This window comes from Telmatherina bonti (assembly GCF_933228915.1).
Source record: "Telmatherina bonti genome assembly, chromosome: 18".
Lineage (NCBI taxonomy): Eukaryota > Metazoa > Chordata > Actinopteri > Atheriniformes > Telmatherinidae > Telmatherina > Telmatherina bonti.
The window spans coordinates 38,756,795-38,773,221 of record NC_136616.1 but is presented as its reverse complement, the minus strand read 5'-3'; positions in this window follow the sequence as shown (position 1 = coordinate 38,773,221).

Below are 16,427 nucleotides of genomic sequence, written 5' to 3'. Positions count from 1 at the left end.
CCTCTACCAATACACCAAAATTCATCCCTCTGACTCCTTCCTGTCAGGTGGTATTGCCCCACATCCACATTCCATTTTCCTATTTATTCAAGATCAGGGCGTCATCCCTAACCTTTTTAGATAGGCATTTGGAATTGTGAAAATGATACTTTTTCTAGTAAAAAACACACCAATCCTGTTAGGCTCGATAACCCGATCGCAGCGGTCACATGGACATTGGTGTATGACAAACAGTCCCAGAGTTACACCCTATCAAGTGAAAACGCCCACTTTTGGGGGCGTGTAACCTTTGAACCATTTGACCGAAACATGAATATGAGGTGTCTATGGAAAGGGAGCAAAAGCCTCGACAACATATCCCAGACACTCGCCTTCACTTGGTTGGTTGGAAAGGTCTTGGGACCCTGAATCCGAACATGTAAGAATGGGGCCTCTGCAGTGTACCATTCAGACGCTAGGTGGTGCCAAAGCCTAAATTTGTCCAAATTTTGAGGGGGCATATCTCCTTAAAGGAAGGACGCAAGAGCACAACGGAGGCATCTATGCAATCGTGGAAAGGCCCCCTACAACATATTTAGGGCCTCTGAGCATAGCTCAAAGTTTGGCAAAAGTTGTCTGCACGCCCCCCATAATCACACCACATAAACACCATGTCACCATGTCCAGCTCTCACACACTGTGAGCCAGGCCTGTGTGCTTGAGATATGTTGGTGCACAATATGTCCTCTACCAATGCACCAAAATTCAGCCCTCTGACTGCTTCCTGTCGGACGGTATTACCCCAAATCCACATTCCATTTTCCTATTTATTCAAGATCAATGCGTCATCCCTAACCATTTTAGATAGGAATTTGGAATTTTTGCAGAATGTGAATGGAACAGAATAAATGGGAATATGGAAGAAAGGTTAGGAATAAATAGGAATTTGGAATGTTTGCAGAACGTGAATGAAGCAGAATAAATAGGAATATGGAAGAAAGGTTAGGGATAAATAGGAATTTGGAATTTTTGCAGAACGTGAATGAAGCAGAATAAATAGGAATATGGCAGAAAGGTTAGGGATCAATAGGAATTTGGAATTTTTGCAGAACATGGAAGAAAGGTTAGGGATAAATAGGAATTTGGAATTTTTGCAGAACGTGAATGAAGCAGAATAAATAGGGATATGGAAGAAAGGTTAGGGATAAATAGGAATTTGGAATTTTTGCAGAACATGAATGAAACACAATAAATAGAAATATGGAATAAAGGTTAGGGATAAATAGGAATTTGGAATTTTTGCAGAACATGGAAGAAAGGTTAGGGATAAATAGGAATTTGGAATTTTTGCAGAACGTGAATGAAGCAGAATAAATAGGAATATGGAAGAAAGGTTAGGGATAAATAGGAATTTGGAATTTTTGCAGAACATGAATGAAACACAATAAATAGAAATATGGAATAAAGGTTAGGGATAAATAGGAATTTGGAATTTTTGCAGAACATGGAAGAAAGGTTAGGGATAAATAGGAATTTGGAATTTTTGCAGAACGTGAATGAAGCAGAATAAATAGGAATATGGAAGAAAGGTTAGGGATAAATAGAAATTTGGAATTTTTGCAGAATGTGAATGAAGCAGAATAAATACTGAACTGATAAGACTGCTAAAATAACAATTGTCCCCATAGTTTGGGGTCCTCCTGAGTTAACTGGGCATGGTTTAAGCCAATTCTTAGCATCTTCCAAATCTTGCACCATTGGAAATAATAGGACCTGGAAGTTCAAATGTGTGGTAAAGTACTGGTGGGGGAATTTGAAAAAGGTTTGTGAGGGACCTATTTAGGAACACATTTTGAATGATTTAGAGTCGATAGGACCCCACATTGCAGTTGGAATTGGGGGAGTCCCCCATACAAAGAAGATTGAAGGGGTACATAGACTTATTGCCATACTATATCTATGAGCTGGTTGTTGATTTAAAATGTGTAAAACTGCAAAATAACAATTTTCCCTATAGTTTGGAGTCCCCCTGAGTCTACTGGGTGTGGTCAAAGTTGAATCTGAGCATCTTCCAAATCTTGCCCCATTGGAAATAATAGGACTTGGAAGTTGCAATTCTTGGCAAAGTACTGGTTGGGGGATTTGAAAAAGGTTTGTGAGGGACCTATTAAGTAAGGGCCTTTGAGAATAGCTCTAAGTTTTGGCAAAAGTGTTCTTCACACCCCCCAAAATCACACCACATAAACAACATGTCACTGTGAGCGCAGTCATGGGCCACACGCCCCCCAAGTTTCCTCCTGAGAAATCACACTCCAGCTCTCACACCCTGTGAGCCAGGCCTGTGTGCTTGAGATATGTTGGTGCAGAGTAAGTCCTCTACCAATACACCAAAATTCATCCCTCTGACTCCTTCCTGTCAGGTGGTATTGCCCCACATCCACATTCCATTTTCCTATTTATTCAAGATCAGTGCGTCATCCCTAACCTTTTTAGATAGGCATTTGGAATTGTGAAAATGCTACTTTTTCTAGTAAAAAAACACATCAATCCTGTTAGGCTCGATAACCCGATCGCAGCGGTCACATGGACATTGGTGTATGACAAACAGTCCCAGAGTTACACCCTATCAAGTGAAAACGCCCACTTTTGGGGGTGTGTAACTTTTGAACCATTTGACCGAAACATGTATATGAGGTGTCTATGGAAAGGGGACAAATGCCTCGAACACATATCCCAGACACTCGCCTTCACTTGGTTGGTTGGAAAGGTCTTGGGACCCTGAATCCGAACATGTAAGAATGGGGCCTCTGCAGTGTACCATTCAGACGCTAGGTGGTGCCAAAGCCTAAAATTGTCCAAATTTTGAGGGGGCATATCTCCTTAAAGGAGGGTCGCAAGAGCACACCGGAAGCATCTATGCGATCGTGGCAAGGCCCCCTACAACATATTTAGGGCCACTGAGCATAGCTCAAAGTTTTGGCAAAAGTTGTCTGCTCGCCCCCCAAAATCACACCACATATACACCATGTCACTGTGAGCGCAGTCATGGGCCACACGCCCCCCAAGTTTCCTCCTGAGAAATCACACTCCAGCTCTCACACTCTTTGAGCCAGGCCTGTGTGCTTGAGATATGTTGGTGCACAGTAAGTCCTCTACCAATACACCAAAATTCATCCCTCTGACTCCTTCCTGTCAGGTGGTATTGCCCCACATCCACATTCCATTTTCCTATTTATTCAAGATCAGGGCGTCATCCCTAACCTTTTTAGATAGGCATTTGGAATTGTGAAAATGATACTTTTTCTAGTAAAAAACACACCAATCCTGTTAGGCTCGATAACCCGATCGCAGCGGTCACATGGACATTGGTGTATGACAAACAGTCCCAGAGTTACACCCTATCAAGTGAAAACGCCCACTTTTGGGGGCGTGTAACCTTTGAACCATTTGACCGAAACATGTATATGAGGTGTCTATGGAAAGGGAGCAAAAGCCTCGACAACATATCCCAGACACTCGCCTTCACTTGGTTGGTTGGAAAGGTCTTGGGACCCTGAATCCGAACATGTAAGAATGGGGCCTCTGCAGTGTACCATTCAGACGCTAGGTGGTGCCAAAGCCTAAATTTGTCCAAATTTTGAGGGGGCATATCTCCTTAAAGGAAGGACGCAAGAGCACAACGGAGGCATCTATGCAATCGTGGAAAGGCCCCCTACAACATATTTAGGGCCTCTGAGCATAGCTCAAAGTTTGGCAAAAGTTGTCTGCACGCCCCCCATAATCACACCACATAAACACCATGTCACCATGTCCAGCTCTCACACACTGTGAGCCAGGCCTGTGTGCTTGAGATATGTTGGTGCACAGTATGTCCTCTACCAATGCACCAAAATTCAGCCCTCTGACTGCTTCCTGTCGGACGGTATTACCCCAAATCCACATTCCATTTTCCTATTTATTCAAGATCAATGCGTCATCCCTAACCATTTTAGATAGGAATTTGGAATTTTTGCAGAATGTGAATGGAACAGAATAAATGGGAATATGGAAGAAAGGTTAGGAATAAATAGGAATTTGGAATTTTTGCAGAACGTGAATGAAGCAGAATAAATAGGAATATGGAAGAAAGGTTATGGATATATAGGCATCTGGAATTTTTGCAGAACGTGAATGAAGCAGAATAAATAGGAATATGGAAGAAAAGATAGGGATAAATAGGAATTTGGATTTTTTGCAGAACATGATTGCAGCAGAATGAAATGAATATCCGTTAAAGGTTTGGGATAAATAGGAATTTGGAATTTTGGGAGACAAAAACAGTTAAATAGGAATATGGAAGAAAGGTCAGACATGAAAAAATTGGGAATTTTTGGACACCACAAATGTGGCAAAATAAATATGAACTGAAAAAACTGCTAAAATAACAATTTCCCCTACAGTTTGATGTCCTCCTGAGTGAACTGGGCATGGTTTAAGTCAATTATTAACATCTTCCAAATTATACCCCATTGGACATAATAGGACTTGGAAGTTGGAATTTGTATGTGATTGTTTTTTTTTTTAGTCAAAGTGAGTAAAACTGCTAAAATAACAATTTTCCCCATAGTGTGGAGTCCCCCTGAGTGTATTGGGCATGGTTAAAGTCAATTCTGACCATCTTCCAAATTATACCCCATTGGACATAATAGGACTTGGAAGTTGGAATTTGTATGTGATTGTTTTTTTTTTAGTCAAAGTGAGTAAAACTGCTAAAATATTAATTTCACCCATGGTTTGGAGTCCCCCTGAGTGTACTGGGCATGGTTAAAGTCAATTCTGACCATCTTCCAAATTATACCCCATTGGATATAATAGGACTTGGAAGTTGGAATTTGTATGTGATTTTTTTTTTTGAGTCAAAGTGAGTAAAACTGCTAAAATAACAATTTTCCCCATGGTTTGGAGTCCCCCTGAGTGTACTGGGCATGGTTAAAGTCAATTCTGACCATCTTCCAAATTATACCCCATTGGATATAATAGGACTTAGAAGTTGGAATTTGTATGTGATTGTTTTTTTTGAGTCAAAGTGAGTAAAACTGCTAAAATAACAATTTTCCCCATGGTTTGGAGTCCCCCTGAGTGTACTGGGCATGGTTAAAGTCAATTCTGACCATCTTCCAAATTATACCCCATTGGATATAATAGGACTTGGAAGTTGGAATTTGTATGCGATTGTTTTTTTTTGAGTCAAAGTGAGTAAAACTGCTAAAATAACAATTTTCCCCATGGTTTGGAGTCCCCCTGAGTGTACTGGGCATGGTTAAAGTCAATTCTGACCATCTTCCAAATCATACCCCATTGGATATAATAGGACTTGGAAGTTGGAATTTGTATGTGATTGTTTTTTTCTGAGTCAAAGTGAGTAAAACTGCTAAAATAACAATTTTCCCCATAGTGTGGAGTCCCCCTGAGTGTACTGGGCATGGTTAAAGTCAATTCTGACCATCTTCCAAATTATACCCCATTGGATATAATAGGACTTGGAAGTTGGAATTTGTATGTGATTTTTTTTTTTGAGTCAAAGTGAGTAAAACTGCTAAAATAACAATTTTCCCCATGGTTTGGAGTCCCCCTGAGTGTACTGGGCATGGTTAAAGTCAATTCTGACCATCTTCCAAATTATACCCCATTGGATATAATAGGACTTGGAAGTTGGAATTTGTATGCGATTGTTTTTTTCTGAGTCAAAGTGAGTAAAACTGCTAAAATAATAATTTCACCCATGGTTTGGAGTCCCCCTGAGTGTACTGGGCATGGTTAAAGTCAATTCTGACCATCTTCCAAATTATACCCCATTGGATATAATAGGACTTGGAAGTTGGAATTTGTATGTGATTTTTTTTTTTTGAGTCAAAGTGAGTAAAACTGCTAAAATAACAATTTTCCCCATGGTTTGGAGTCCCCCTGAGTGTACTGGGCATGGTTAAAGTCAATTCTGACCATCTTCCAAATTATACCCCATTGGATATAATAGGACTTGGAAGTTGGAATTTGTATGCGATTGTTTTTTTCTGAGTCAAAGTGAGTAAAACTGCTAAAATAACAATTTCCCCCATAGTGTGGAGTCCCCCTGAGTGTACTAGGCATGGTTAAAGTCAATTCTGACCATCTTCCAAATTATACCCCATTGGATATAATAGGACTTGGAAGTTGGAATTTGTATGCGATTGTTGTTTTTCTGAGTCAAAGTGAGTAAAACTGCTAAAATAATAATTTCCCCCATGGTTTGGAGTCCCCCTGAGTGTACTGGGCATGTTTAAAGTCAATTCTGACCATCTTCCAAATTATACCCCATTGGATATAATAGGACTTGGAAGTTGGAATTTGTATGCGATTGTTTTTTTTGAGTCAAAGTGAGTAAAACTGCTAAAATAACAATTTTCCCCATGGTTTGGAGTCCCCCTGAGTGTACTGGGCATGGTTAAAGTCAATTCTGACCATCTTCCAAATTATACCCCATTGGATATAATAGGACTTGGAAGTTGGAATTTGTATGCGATTGTTTTTTTCTGAGTCAAAGTGAGTAAAACTGCTAAAATAACAATTTCCCCCATAGTGTGGAGTCCCCCTGAGTGTACTAGGCATGGTTAAAGTCAATTCTGACCATCTTCCAAATTATACCCCATTGGATATAATAGGACTTGGAAGTTGGAATTTGTATGCAATTGTTTTTTTCTGAGTCAAAGTGAGTAAAACTGCTAAAATAACAATTTTCCCCATAGTGAGGAGTCCCCCTGAGTGTACTGGGCATGGTTAAAGTCAATTCTGACCATCTTCCAAATTATACCCCATTGGATATAATAGGACTTGGAAGTTGGAATTTGTATGTGATTGTTTTTTTTGAGTCAAAGTGAGTAAAACTGCTAAAATAACAATTTTCCCCATGGTTTGGAGTCCCCCTGAGTGTACTGGGCATGGTTAAAGTCAATTCTGACCATCTTCCAAATTATACCCCATTGGATATAATAGGACTTGGAAGTTGGAATTTGTATGCGATTGTTTTTTTCTGTGTCAAAGTGAGTAAAACTGCTAAAATAACAATTTCCCCCATAGTGTGGAGTCCCCCTGAGTGTACTAGGCATGGTTAAAGTCAATTCTGACCATCTTCCAAATTATACCCCATTGGATATAATAGGACTTGGAAGTTGGAATTTGTATGCGATTGTTGTTTTTCTGAGTCAAAGTGAGTAAAACTGCTAAAATAATAATTTCCCCCATGGTTTGGAGTCCCCCTGAGTGTACTGGGCATGGTTAAAGTCAATTCTGACCATCTTCCAAATTATACCCCATTGGATATAATAGGACTTGGAAGTTGGAATTTGTATGCGATTGTTTTTTTTTAGTCAAAGTGAGTAAAACTGCTAAAATAACAATTTTCCCCATGGTTTGGAGTCCCCCTGAGTGTACTGGGCATGGTTAAAGTCAATTCTGACCATCTTCCAAATTATACCCCATTGGATATAATAGGACTTGGAAGTTGGAATTTGTATGCGATTGTTTTTTTCTGAGTCAAAGTGAGTAAAACTGCTAAAATAACAATTTTCCCCATGGTTTGGAGTCCCCCTGAGTGTACTAGGCATGGTTAAAGTCAATTCTGACCATCTTCCAAATTATACCCCATTGGATATAATAGGACTTGGAAGTTGGAATTTGTATGTGATTGTTGTTTTTCTGAGTCAAAGTGAGTAAAAATGCTAAAATAATAATTTCCCCCATGGTTTGGAGTCCCTCTGAGTGTACTGGGCATGGTTAAAGTCAATTCTGACCATCTTCCAAATTATACCCCATTGGACATAATAGGACTTGGAAGTTGGAATTTATATGCGATTGTTGTTTTTCTGAGTCAAAGTGAGTAAAACTGCTAAAATAATAATTTTCCCCATGGTTTGGAGTCCCCCTGAGTGTATTGGGCATGGTTAAAGTCAATTCTGACCATCTTCCAAATTATACCCCATTGGACATAATAGGACTTGGAAGTTGGAATTTGTATGTGATTGTTGTTTTTCTGAGTCAAAGTGAGTAAAACTGCTAAAATAACAATTTTCCCCATGGTTTGGAGTCCCCCTGAGTGTACTGGGCATGGTTAAAGTCAATTCTGACCATCTTCCAAATTATACCCCATTGGATATAATAGGACTTGGAAGTTGGAATTTGTGACTAAGTCTTGTGTGGTGATATGAAAAAAAAACCCACATTAGTTTGACATTCCAGTTACCTATTTCTTAGCAATCTGGACACTTTAAAATTTTTTTGGAATTTGGAATTGGAATTTGGAATTTTGGTGCGCCACCTGGTGGTCAGTGTGGAATTGCATGGCGTCAGATCTTGATGAAACCAAGTGCGTTGGATGCGGAGGAACGTGTAGAACACGTTTCTGCTATTTGCAAAGCTGTAGGACCCTTCCCTGATTTTTAAAAAAATTATTTCACTTTTTGGAAGTTTTGGCCCCGGTCCATATTCCGTAATTGTGCGTCGCGACGAGTAATTTGCACTTACTCCCGTCGTTCTACGACCTTCCGATCCCAAAGTTGGAAACCCCTAATTAGGGTTAGGGTTAGGGGTAGGGTTAGGGTTAGGGTTAGGGTTAGGGGTTAGGGTTAGGGTTAGGGTTAGGGGTGAAAAAACAATTCCTTCTCCCGTAGGAGAAGGAGCGTGCTCCGTCCATCCCCCCAGGGCCCCTATTCATAGCACGATTACGGTTACGGCCACGGCCATACCGCACTTCTGTCCAGCCTTCCATGGCTGACAGGATCCAATAAAGAGTTTTTTTTAATTTTTTTAGTTATTTTTATTTTTATTTAGATTTTTTTATTAGTTTTTTTTAAAAAAATGTTTTTAATTTTTTAAACAATAATAATGAACTAAGGAAGGTGTGCCAAAAATGTAAAAAAACGACGACGTTTCGACTTTAATAAGTCTTCATCAGGTCAAAAAAAGAAGAAAAAGAAAAAGAAAAGGCACACAAATAACTAATAGGCTGGCTGTAGGCAAAAGGCTTTTTTAGCAGCAGTGTGTGGAGCATGTGATCCCTAAGAGAGCTGATCACAAAATGAGCTCTCTCAGCTGCTTCTCCTGCTTTTATAACGTCTGTTTGGTTTCTGTAATTTTTTATTCGTCTAATTCGGTTTTTTATATTTATCGCCTAAAATTTACCAACTTACTTCCCTTTGGATTATGAGTGTTTTTAATCAAATTTTTAGGTTGTTTAGTAGTCCAAGACATTAATATGAACTTATTTTTAACCCTTTTTAATTCATACAGTTTTTAAATAACCTTTTAATGATGAAATTACTTTAAATTGAAACTAGGGTTAAGGTTAAGCAAATAAGGATTAAAGATTAGGGTTACAAGTTAGGATAGGGTTAGATAGTTAGAGTTAAAGTTAGTTTAGGGTTAGGCAACAAAGGCAATGTATTGACAGTTTAGGGCTAGGGGGGTTAGGGTTAGGGTAAGGGTCGAGGTTAGAGTTGGGTTAAGGTTAGGATTAGGGGTTAGGGTTAGGGTTGGGGGTTAGGGTTGGGTTAGGGTTAGGGGGTTAGAGGGTTGGGGTTATGGGTTAGGGTTGGGTTAAGGTTAGGATTAGGGGTAAGGGTTAGGGGGTAGGGTTAGGGGTTAGGGTTGGGGGTTAGGGTTAGGGTTTGGTTAAGGTTAGGATTAGGGGTTAGGGTTTGGGTTTAGGGGGTAGGGTTAGGGTTGGGGTTGGGGTTAGGGTTGGGGTCAGGGTTAGAAGGTTAGGGTTAGAGGGTTAGGGTTAAGGTTTAAGGTTAGGTAACAAGCATAATGACTTTACAGGTAGGGTTAGGAGGGTTATGGTTAGGGCTAGTAGTAGGGTTAGGGTTAGGCAAATAAGATAATGGATGAACATTTTAACATTCAAATACAAATTTTAGTTCCGTTTCATATTGAGTCCCCCTGGTTCTTTTGTCCCCAGAAAATAAATCCACCTCCTTTCCATTTTTTTACGTTCCTGGTCTGTCCAGGCCCCCATCCTTTGTAGCCCTGCCATTTTTAAAGAAGCCAAGCCATGTATTATAAAATGTTTAACTAAAAGCGTGTCCATCTCTTTCCTGTTTGAAATATTGTACCTATGTTGATACAATCTGGTGGACAGTTTGTTCCTTGTCTCCCCTACATATTTGAGACCACATTTAGAACAAATAATGACATATACACAATTTTGTGATTGCAAATTGAAATTTTGATGAATTTGAAAAATCTTCTTTTCTCGTGTACTTCTAATAAAGTTCAATTTTTCAAAATGAGTATCTAATTGTGTTGGTTTTTGTTGTCTTGATTTAGGAAATTTAGCTCTAATCAAATAATCTGTCAGATTACGATTCCTGCGATATGCTGATATGATTTTAACATTCGGAATAATATTAGTTTGGCCTAGAATAACATCAAAATTCTTCTTCAAATGGTTGTTAAAGTATGTGCTATTTGTTGAAAAGGTGGTAATCAATGGAATAAATTCTCCCTTTATCTTTTGCCCTTCTTCCCGAAAGGTTCTAAAACATTTCCTAAGAAAGGTTCGGGAGTAACCCCTCTTGCACAAAACTCCAAATAAAATCCGGACTGCTTCTATAAAATCCTCCCATCTGGTGCAAATACGTTTAAATCTAAGAAGTTGAGACTTAACAATCCCCCTGAAAGTATGTGGTGGGTGGAAGCTATTTTTATGTAACAAGGAATGTGTATCTGTAGATTTAAAATAAACTTTAATATCCAATTTGTGGTTTTGATGAAAATTGGGTCCCTTATAGACTGTTGTGTCCAAAAAGTTAATTTTGTTTTTATCAATTTCAAATTTCAGTTGGATGGATGGATCATGGGAGTTCAGAATCTGAACGAACTCTTTGAACTCCTGTTCAGTCCCCATCCAAATTCCCCAAATATCATCCAAATATCTTAAGTAGTGGGCTGGTTTCTTATGGCATTTCCCTAAGACTTCTGTCTCCCAAAAAGACATGAAAATATTGGCATACGCTGGTGCAAATTTCTTGCCCATAGCGGTGCCTTTTACTTGTAGATAAAACTGTTCATTAAATACGAAATCATTTCTTGTCAAATTTATTTGTAATAATTCCAATAATTCTTCATCAGGTCGATTAGGGTCAGGGAATTTTTGAAAAACTTCCCTGACTCTAGAGATCCCTGCCAAAATTGGTATATTTGTATACAAACTCTCAACATCCATTGTGAAAAAGAAGAAGTCCTCCTGGATAGACAAACTTTTAACAATTTCAATGAAATGATAAGTGTCTTTGACATAGGCCGGATGCCTAGTTGACAAAGGATTCAAATAAAAGTCCAAAAACTCGGCTGTGCGGTAAGTTTCACTGTCACAGTCGGAAACAATCGGTCTCCCTGGTGGGACCTGGAAGGGGACAGTCCACTTCTCAGGATCCTTGTGTATCTTGGGAAGGATATAGAACCTTCGTTCTCTAGGTAGTTTATCTCCCAGCAGATAATAGTATTGTTTTGAATTGATGAATTTTTTGTCTTTTAATCTCTGAATGATATTTTTAACCATAGGAATTGTTTCCATATAAATTGGTTTGTCTAATTTTTTATAATATGTAGTATCATCTAATTGTCTTTTAACTTCCAATAAATATTGTTCCCGACTTAATATTACAACCCCTGATCCCTTGTCTGCTGGTTTTAAAATGATATGTTTTGCGTTTTTTAATTCTTTGAGAGCCCTTGCTTCCGCTGATGAAATGTTAAATTTTTCTTTAATGTGTTTGTAACAGTTTTTAAACTTTTTAATATCTTCTGTAATCAATGTAGAAATTTCCTGTGGGAGTTGCCCCAAGGAGGGTGTCCAATCAGATGGCGCTGTAAATGGTAATTTTTCTGTCTTTTTTTCATTCCTAAAATAGGTAGCCAATTTGATTTTACGATGATAGTTTTGTATGTCTAACTCCAGAGTTTTCTTTTGGTTTTTCCCAATATTTATTGTTGGAACAAAATAGAGGCCTTTACTTAGAAGATCTTGTTGTGGCCTTGTAAGTGTGAAATTGTTGGCCAGAACAACAACTTCTTGGACTTGTTGATGAATAACCTGCTCACCCCCATGCAGGCTCAGGCTCTGGGGGGAATCAAGTTTAAAAAGGCCATCCAATACTCCAACATGGATCTTCCCGTACGTTTGGTCCAGTGGACATTGTCCCTCTCTGTGAAAAAAAGACCGTCAGGTAAAAGGGGAATGTAAGGCCTGTTCTTCTGAATATAGTCATTCAAAACCTGCAAATTGGTCTTTTCATCCTGTGGGAGATTGTCTGAATAATTAATCAGGGGGATCCATATTTCAGCCAAGGGGAATTGGCTCCTTGCTGTCCTGGTGGCTGCTTGCAAGTTTTTAATGGTGGTCTCCTTTGGCTTGTTGGTCCTACTATTGATCCCAAAAGAAAGGACCAGCTTCTCAACCACCAAATTTGGCGGTGGAACTGCCTTTCTTAGAAGCGCCTCAACATGGCGAAAATCCGCTCCCGGAAAGCATTCAATCTGGAGATCTCTATTCGAAAAATCTGGGAGTTTGTCCAGATTTGAATCCCCCAAAAAAATCCATTTCCGGCTTGGATTCCAAGTCCACTCTACCATTTTCCTTGAGGTGTTCGGGTGTCGGTTTACTTTGTACCGTGGTTCCTCAAGATCTTCCACAGGATCCTCCGACTGGTCTGAAAAAAGGTCTGGACTACCTTCTCTCAGCTGATCCCCCCGATGTGTTTGGGACCTAACAACAATTGGAGAACTATGGGACTGGCTGTGTCCCTTTTGTTCCTCAGCAATCTTTGCATTTCTTTCCGCCAATTGTGCTCTCTCTTCCTCTGCTTGTAATTCGTCAAACAGAGCTTCCAGTCGCAGTTCTGAATCTGTTCGGACCGGGACTCTCAAAACCTCATCTTCCATCTGAGAAACCTCAATCTCCTCGACGACCAAGTTTGGGTCAGTCGTGGTAGTGGCCGTTCTTCGAGTGGGAACATCTTGCAATTGAGGACTCATCTCTTGAAACCCTATCTCTTCCAAAAATTGCACCTCCTCCGGGTGCTCCTCTACCTCTCGTAGAAGATCTTCATCCTGCGCAAGAAAAACCCCTCTCGCTCTTCGTCCCGCCCTGCGGGCCTCCCTGGCCTCCAGGGGGTCTGGCATCCAATCAGCAATGCATGGACTTGAAGGTCTTGTCCACGCTGGCGGAATCCGGTCAGTCATGGTGGCGGCTGTGACCATTGTTCTTTTCCCTTGGGCCATGGGCCGTTGTTCCCCACCTGACCTAGTCCGGAGTCCTGAGACCCTAGTCTCCTCTTGGACCCGATGCACTTGAATTGGACCTCCGTCCAATCTCTCCACGAGTAGAGCCTCCACATGATCAAGGACACTCTGGGTGATTCTACGGAGGTTCCGTCGTGCCCACCTTGTGGCAACCTCGAAGGCTTTTAACCATTGTCGAGTGTCCCTATTCTCCAAGTCTTTCAAAAAGCTCTCCAAGGCCTCCTCGTAATGCTGCAGTAATATCTGCAATGTAACCTGGCCCCAGTTTTTGGCATTGCCCACAATCTGGTCCATGGTATTGCGCCTTGGAAAGGCCGGTTTTATAGCTTGTGCTAGAATGTCCACCATTCTAGTGATCATCCTCGGCTCTGGCTTATCTGGTTTTAGGGCAACATTTTGCAAATGATGCACAGTCTTGATCACCCCATAGACCTTTCGAATGAGTTGGCCAAACTCGGGGGTTGCTGCTTCTCGTGGAACCCCATCATCCCTGGGTCTTGAGTTATCCCGACTCCAGTTTTGTTGAGCATATCCCTGTCGAACTGCTCCCGCATAGGAGCGAAAGGGGGATCGAAAGTTCCGGTACCCTCTCTCACGGGGAACCCTGCGGGGAGGCACTGGCTGGTTAGGGGTGAAAAAACAATTCCTTCTCCCGTAGGAGAAGGAGCGTGCTCCGTCCATCCCCCCAGGGCCCCTATTCATAGCACGATTACGGTTACGGCCACGGCCATACCGCACTTCTGTCCAGCCTTCCATGGCTGACAGGATCCAATAAAGAGTTTTTTTTAAATTTTTTTAGTTATTTTTATTTTTATTTAGATTTTTTTATTAGTTTTTTTTAAAAAAATGTTTTTAATTTTTTAAACAATAATAATGAACTAAGGAAGGTGTGCCAAAAATGTAAAAAAACGACGACGTTTCGACTTTAATAAGTCTTCATCAGGTCAAAAAAAGAAGAAAAAGAAAAAGAAAAGGCACACAAATAACTAATAGGCTGGCTGTAGGCAAAAGGCTTTTTTAGCAGCAGTGTGTGGAGCATGTGATCCCTAAGAGAGCTGATCACAAAATGAGCTCTCTCAGCTGCTTCTCCTGCTTTTATAACGTCTGTTTGGTTTCTGTAATTTTTTATTCGTCTAATTCGGTTTTTTATATTTATCGCCTAAAATTTACCAACTTACTTCCCTTTGGATTATGAGTGTTTTTAATCAAATTTTTAGGTTGTTTAGTAGTCCAAGACATTAATATGAACTTATTTTTAACCCTTTTTAATTCATACAGTTTTTAAATAACCTTTTAATGATGAAATTACTTTAAATTGAAACTAGGGTTAAGGTTAAGCAAATAAGGATTAAAGATTAGGGTTACAAGTTAGGATAGGGTTAGATAGTTAGAGTTAAAGTTAGTTTAGGGTTAGGCAACAAAGGCAATGTATTGACAGTTTAGGGCTAGGGGGGTTAGGGTTAGGGTAAGGGTCGAGGTTAGAGTTGGGTTAAGGTTAGGATTAGGGGTTAGGGTTAGGGTTGGGGGTTAGGGTTGGGTTAGGGTTAGGGGGTTAGAGGGTTGGGGTTATGGGTTAGGGTTGGGTTAAGGTTAGGATTAGGGGTAAGGGTTAGGGGGTAGGGTTAGGGGTTAGGGTTGGGGGTTAGGGTTAGGGTTTGGTTAAGGTTAGGATTAGGGGTTAGGGTTTGGGTTTAGGGGGTAGGGTTAGGGTTGGGGTTGGGGTTAGGGTTGGGGTCAGGGTTAGAAGGTTAGGGTTAGAGGGTTAGGGTTAAGGTTTAAGGTTAGGTAACAAGCATAATGACTTTACAGGTAGGGTTAGGAGGGTTATGGTTAGGGCTAGTAGTAGGGTTAGGGTTAGGCAAATAAGATAATGGATGAACATTTTAACATTCAAATACAAATTTTAGTTCCGTTTCATATTGAGTCCCCCTGGTTCTTTTGTCCCCAGAAAATAAATCCACCTCCTTTCCATTTTTTTACGTTCCTGGTCTGTCCAGGCCCCCATCCTTTGTAGCCCTGCCATTTTTAAAGAAGCCAAGCCATGTATTATAAAATGTTTAACTAAAAGCGTGTCCATCTCTTTCCTGTTTGAAATATTGTACCTATGTTGATACAATCTGGTGGACAGTTTGTTCCTTGTCTCCCCTACATATTTGAGACCACATTTAGAACAAATAATGACATATACACAATTTTGTGATTGCAAATTGAAATTTTGATGAATTTGAAAAATCTTCTTTTCTCGTGTACTTCTAATAAAGTTCAATTTTTCAAAATGAGTATCTAATTGTGTTGGTTTTTGTTGTCTTGATTTAGGAAATTTAGCTCTAATCAAATAATCTGTCAGATTACGATTCCTGCGATATGCTGATATGATTTTAACATTCGGAATAATATTAGTTTGGCCTAGAATAACATCAAAATTCTTCTTCAAATGGTTGTTAAAGTATGTGCTATTTGTTGAAAAGGTGGTAATCAATGGAATAAATTCTCCCTTTATCTTTTGCCCTTCTTCCCGAAAGGTTCTAAAACATTTCCTAAGAAAGGTTCGGGAGTAACCCCTCTTGCACAAAACTCCAAATAAAATCCGGACTGCTTCTATAAAATCCTCCCATCTGGTGCAAATACGTTTAAATCTAAGAAGTTGAGACTTAACAATCCCCCTGAAAGTATGTGGTGGGTGGAAGCTATTTTTATGTAACAAGGAATGTGTATCTGTAGATTTAAAATAAACTTTAATATCCAATTTGTGGTTTTGATGAAAATTGGGTCCCTTATAGACTGTTGTGTCCAAAAAGTTAATTTTGTTTTTATCAATTTCAAATTTCAGTTGGATGGATGGATCATGGGAGTTCAGAATCTGAACGAACTCTTTGAACTCCTGTTCAGTCCCCATCCAAATTCCCCAAATATCATCCAAATATCTTAAGTAGTGGGCTGGTTTCTTATGGCATTTCCCTAAGACTTCTGTCTCCCAAAAAGACATGAAAATATTGGCATACGCTGGTGCAAATTTCTTGCCCATAGCGGTGCCTTTTACTTGTAGATAAAACTGTTCATTAAATACGAAATCATTTCTTGTCAAATTTATTTGTAATAATTCCAATAATTCTTCATCAGGTCGATTAGGGTCA